The following is a 6,577-nucleotide window of genomic DNA, read 5'->3' on the forward strand; positions in this document are numbered from 1 at the left end:
CATTGCAGAAGACGCCAAGGATCACTGCAGATAAAATGACCAAGCCTGGAGGCTTCTCGTGCCAGAAGCAACAGGGTTTTCAGGACATTTAGGGTAATAAAATTACCTCTGTTAGGACCAAGGCCAGTCAAATATTTCAGTTCTTACTTGAGCACTCTTTGGCAATTCCCCCACCCCACCCAGCACTGAGGTTCCCTGTAGAGCTGGCAGATGGGCAGTGGGTAGGAAAAGCAGCACCAGCCAGGCCCAATTTTAAAAGAAACCATGTGACATGTTGTCTCTGACACTAAATTGGCATAGACTGAAGGACAAGTAAGGGAAAACACAGGCAAAGATGACTCTCTTAAGGATTAGAATTTACATTTTGTTTTTAACTTCTTATCAGAATGCCATCCTTCTCCAAGGTTTATGTCAAATGCATCATTAGGATGCACAGGGAAAGAGATCTTGTTCTGCAGACCAAGCCATGTGCCTGAACATTTATTTTTTCTTTTGTCATATTGGACTGGGACAAGACTCACACCTATTAATACACTGTGTTGGGAGGCAGCAGAGAAGTTGGGACAGTAGCAGAAGAACCTGACAGACAGGACCACCATATCAGAGAGGGTAGCTGAGCCTGTGCCAACCATGTTCCTGTCCCCTTGCTGGGTCTGTGGAGGAGCCAAGCTCAGAGGCTAACCCTGTCCTACATCATAGACCCTTTAAACACCCCTCAGACTTCTCACAACCTAGGCAGTCCTGGAGACCCAAGTGCCAAGTCCCCATTTTGGGGCATAGTTGCCATGACTAATTCCCTTTCCCCCCAAGAGACCAGGGCTTTATTTGTCAAACTAAAATGGGGCCTATGCTTTTCCAGAAGGATGGGATATCTGGGTCCTACCCAGCCTCAAATACACAAGAGTACCTGGAATTCTGGGCAAATGCTGACCAACATTTGGGGCTCTGTCCACAGAAAAGAAAATAGAATTTTGTATTCATCTTCCTGGGCCCTGGGCTTTCTTCAGTGAGAAGCCCACTTTAATATTAACTGACTTTTGCTCGTGTCAGAATCCACTGAGCTGGAGATTCTACCCAGCCAGGCAATTGAATATGGAGGGGGGATCCTTTAAAACACAGCATTTTCTAAAGTCACAAATGCCATAAATAGTGCTCCAGATGTCATCATATTCCCCAGGTGACAATATTCAGATCAAGGATGAGAGGCAATACAAACTATGGAAGTAGCCTCTTGGTGTCACTCAGGACCGGTACTGGCCGTAACAAAACCATGAGTGATAATGAGCAGTTTCTCAGTGTTGTTCCCCTACCTGCTTTCTTCCCACTCAAATACACACACACACACACACACACACACACACACACACACACACACACACACACCCCTACCTCTTTCTGTTCTTTTTCTCTGGTTTGCCCACACCTTGAGCCTGGATGGGACCTGAGCCCTCACAGTGTCCTCTGGCTACCCAGGACTTCCACCTCCTCCATTCAATTTGGGTCCCCATGCTCTGAACTCTGGCTATGAGAGCTTGAGACACTGTGGCACCTTATAAAGACTGTTTCCTCAGTAGTTGGAATGAAAATGTCATATCTCTCTCCAAATGTCCTAGAAAAAATTAATCAGACTGCCAAATGGGCACTAATATGACCGCACAGGTATGAAAACACTAGAGCACTTCTATACTGCCTACTAATGGCTGATGCCCTGAGTTCCCCCCAAATAACCCCCTCCCACCCATCCCCCTGTTGGCCCTGGTTGTTCAGCCCCTCCCTTGGGAACTCGTGCTAACCTCCTCATAGACCAGCACCTATGGATAATGTCTGGACAGTGGAGGGGAGGGGTCCCAGGACCCATTCAGCCTTGCGACCAGGCTTTGTCCTAATTGGTCATTTGTCCATGCTCTGCCAGCTGTTAAAACTTCAGATGTCCTCCTAGAGACGATGCATGCGAACATCCCTATTTTGTAAGCTGCAGTATGAACCACATAAATGTTAGGTAGATCAAGGTATGGAGGTGTTACCCCTTTCATTGCCATCACTCGTTTATATGTTGGGCTCTAAGGCTTAGAGTAAGTAGAAGAATGGAAATGAGGTTTTCATATATTTTTCTTTTGCAGTGCTGGGGATTGAACCCAGGGCTTTGTACATGCTAGCCAAGTACTCTACCGCTGAGCTACATCCCCAGCCTGAGACAAGGTTTTCCTAGGGACTGGAAGGCCAGATGAAAGGAGGTGTGTAGGACTAAGAGAGGGAAGAGTTGGGAGCCTAAATGGTAGGAAACTGTAAATGACTTCTTTCACTTGGTCTAGAGCCCTGCTTATCTCCCATAAACATTATAAATTCCTTGTATTCAAAGTGTAACACTCTCCAGAAGCACATGTCTTCTATGAAGAAGGTAGGAAATGGCCCTGACCAGTGGTCCTGCATGACCCCACTAGGCAACCCAACAACCATGGACCCCCTGGGCAGTGTATGGTAGTGAGAATGAATAGCAGAGTCATGGGCAAGAAGCCTGGTGCTGAGACCCAACTGAAAGACAGAGAGAGAGAGAGAGACAGAGAGAGAGAGAGAGAGAGAGAGAGAGAGAGAGAGAGAGAGAGAGAATATTTGTTGGTCAAGCTACTTGAGTTTCTTTATACCTCTGTTTTGCCTCAACTGTGAACATGAATTGAATTACCTGCCCAGTCAACCTCACAGACTGATGAAAGATCTGAAGTGAGTTGGTGCATAAAAGGGCTTTGGAAACTGTGAATTGTTCTTCTAACATATGGTGTTATGATTATCCGCTCCATTCAGAAAGAAGCAGAGCTGGGCGTGAGGAGAAGTGACTCAGGCAGCTCAAAACAGGAGTGAGGGCTGAAGAGCTAGTCAGAGACTGAAAATAGAATTGTTTTCAGAGACCAGGGAGCAGGCTCAGAGGCCAGGCTCCTCAGCGGCTGGCAGGCAGGGGCTCCCAGCTGGCTGAGCTCCAGGGACCATACCTGCTGCTGGGTATGGCACATGGGCCAGTGCTTTTAACCCAAGGTGGCCACATGCCCTGATAGGTCAGTACAGACCAGTAGCCCTCCACTCACAAACAAGAAATGAAGGATGGTAACCATTCCCTTGAATTCAAATGACTTTCCCCAGGAGCTGTCTGCTTGCTGCCAAATGCTGCCCTTGGCCTTTTGCCTGCACTCCCTCCCAGAAAATTAATCCAAAGATGAAACTTACAAAGTACTGTGGCCCAAGAGACTACAGGCCCTGTCTGCCTGCCCCAGCCCAGAGAAGGGAAGCCAGCCCCTGCCCAGCCTGCCTCACTGGGCTCTAGCCCTTCTGTTCTGAGGCAGATGACAGACCCAGTACCCACAGGATTGAAGCACTGTGAGGGATGGGGCCTAGTGGCAAATTGGCCTCTTGGGCATTAAGCAGGCAAAGAGCCAACATTTCACAAACACACCACCAAGGCATTTCTGCTGTTTGCTCAGGCCAAGGAAAGCAAGGTAGTAATTCAAGGAATAGTGACCTCACCAGGAAAGCAGGCTCTGCTATCTCTCACACAAACCCCACAATCCCAAATAACACAGAAGTCTCCTGTGTCATAAAAAATCCCAAGAGACGCTGCCATGCAGAATGAGCAGGTGCCAGTGTGGAAGCAGGGGCTGAGCTCCCATCTCCATAGCCCTGCTATCTGTAGAGACCACCATCTCAAGGCCAAGAGGTGGATCTGGAGGGACTTCAGTCTCAGAGACCTACTCTCTTGCCACCAAATAAAGAAACCAGAGCAAAGTCCAAACTCTTTGTCATCTGGGCTCTCTAGGGCTCGGCTAAGCTTTTGCCCAGCAGGCTGCTTCCAGCTGCTGGGAGCTGGATTCTTTTGTAAAACCACATTTCCCCATTTGCTAGTTGTTCTTCCTCAGGTTGTAATGAGAGCTGGAGATTAGGATTAGAAAGAAGGAGTAGAGAAGGGATGCTTGCATGTTCTGGTTATTTATTCCCTGCTCCTCTTGCCTAAGAAAACAGAGGGAAGAAGCCACCCTAGTCTCTAATCTGAATGGAGGCACCCCCAGGCACCCAGGGCCTTGTGCCAAGGTCTACCTGAAGCCCTGGGCAAAACCCAAACATCTTCTTGGGCCCTCCAGTTTGTCCTGGGCCCTCCACTTGGATGTTGTGGATTGCTTTATCACAAGATGAATGCAGCTGTATTAGCTGGGGCTAACATTTATTGTTATACGTTCAGTGCTTAAAGTGTCTTAGGTCATGCAATTCTCCAAACAACTCGATGGCCTGGTTCTTTCATTTGCCCTAAAATGGGTGGAAACTCTAGTGGTCCTGATCAGAACCACAGCTCATTTTGAGAGAGAAGTCCTGCCTGTAGCTCCAGGGAGGCAGGAGGCTCAGGCAGAAAGCCCAGGCAGGCCCTCTGCCAGCCATTATTCAGGAGGTGAGATGACTGTGAAAGACAGTGACTCAGTTGTCATCCCAGTGTCCAGGGCAACAGTATAAACAGTGTACAGCCATACAGGTCAATGCCCTGGCCTCCCTCACATAAAATCCCCTGTGGCATTTGTGGTGGGAGGGGACAGAGCTGAGGGAAAATAGGTAGATATCTTGCTGGGAGAACATTTCTCCAGCCAGGAGACATTTCTAGTCTCCTTACACTGTCTGAAAGTCCAATAAATAAAAACACAGGCCTAATTCTCATCAGAGTTATTCTTTCAGTGCCAGGGACCTCCAGAAGGAGAGACCCTCCCCCACCACAAAACTTGGATTTCTGACAAGGATTTCAGAAACACACTCTCCTCCACAATTTAATAGTGCACTTTACAAAGCAGACCCTGCCCTTTGTTGTAAGACAACAAATAGCATAAGTCACCCTACAGAAATGCAGAAGCCAGCGGTGCCTAAGATGGAATTATAGGGCAGGCAAGAGAAAGAGGTTAAGAAATATGTTCTAGAAATGAACTGGGAATTAAATGTGAGAATTTGATCCAGAAAGAAAGAAAACAAAGAGAAGAAGTTTAGAGCCAGAAAGTGAAATGATTTCAGACATGATCAACTCACTATTCAGCAGTCCTGGACATTTGCTCATGGACAGTGCAACAGCCTAGTGGCAGATACCAACATAAGCACACTAAAAAGTTATGTGACCCATGATAGACTTACATGATAGATTTATATGTTGTTAAGAGAAAATAAAGAAGAAAGTATTTGACTGGGAGAGCTAGGGACACTTAACCTGGGTATTGAAAGATGAGTACACTCTTGCCAAGAAAAGAAAAGGCAAGGGCCTAAGAGCATTCCAAACATAAATAAGGTAGAATAGACTTGAAGAAAAGGTACCAAGAAACTGGTGCAGGGAGAATTCTCTTATTATGAGAGCAAGGAGCATTCCTGGGTAAAATGTCTAATTTCTTTGTCAAGGGGCTTAGGGAATGGCAGTGCAGTTCAGCTGAAACTCAAGGGGCTGATGAGCAGGGCAAAGAGAAAGACAGAGAGAGAAAGAGAGAAGGAGAAAAGAGAGAAGGGAGGAAGAAAGAGGGTGGTTCTGATTGTGCTTTGCATGTAGGCTCTCAAATTGTTTATCTATAAAATGGGGACAATAACTCCCCTGCAAAGTTAAGGTACAAATATATTTATATCAAACTCATAGAAACAGAAAATGGAATGGTAGTTTGCAGTAGTTGGGGAGAAATTGAAATGGAAAGTTATTCAATGGGTATAGAGTTTCAGTTTTACAAGATAAAACATTTCTTGACATGTATGATGTGAAAATATTTAAAACTATTGAACTGTATCTTTAAAATGATTAATATACACTTTATGTTATGTGGTTTTGCAAATTTATGTCTACTGTATGGCAGATTTGGATATTTGATTTACCAAAATAAAGGAATGAATAAATAAGTAGATAAATAACTTTTAAAACACTGCATGAATAAATGATCCCGCTTCAGGCTAGCATCTTACCACATACTATTTATTCATTGTCTAGGTGGGCAAACATCACTCAGACTGCTTCAGGAGATGTTAAAATCAGGATTAAATATTTGTGGAAATATCTTATCTCCCCTTCTGAATTGTAGTTCCTTCGAGGCCAGGAATGTGTCTTGTTCTACTGTAAGCAAAATCATAGAGGGGTCTCCCAATAAATATTTGCTTGGTGAGTGAATGAAAAGTATAACCCAATTTTATATTTAGCAATAAAGACAAAGTCTTAGTCACTTTTTCATTTCTGGGACAAAACTTCCCACACCCATAAGCTAAAGGAGGAGAGGTTTATTTTGTTTTTGTTTTTGTTTTTGTTTTTGGTCCCAGGGCTTGAACTTGGGACCACTGAGCTAAATCCCCAGCCCCTGGAGAGGTTTATTTTGGCTCACAGTTCCAGAAGTATCAGTCTGTTTGGCAGGCTCAAATGCAGAAATGCCATGATGGAAGGGCCTGAGTGGAGTAAAGCTGCTCATGTCATGGCAACCAGGAAGCAGAGAGATAAGGGAGAATCTTCAGAGGAAGACACACCCTTCCAGGCCAGTGATCTGCCTCCTCTCACAAGGTCCCACCTCCCAACAGCACAGCCAGCCGCTGAACTCTCCTG

This window comes from Heterocephalus glaber, unplaced genomic scaffold, assembly GCF_053883595.1.
Source record: "Heterocephalus glaber isolate CG9 unplaced genomic scaffold, H.glaber_assembly_v1.0 deba00001553, whole genome shotgun sequence".
In the NCBI taxonomy this organism is placed as follows: domain Eukaryota; kingdom Metazoa; phylum Chordata; class Mammalia; order Rodentia; family Bathyergidae; genus Heterocephalus; species Heterocephalus glaber.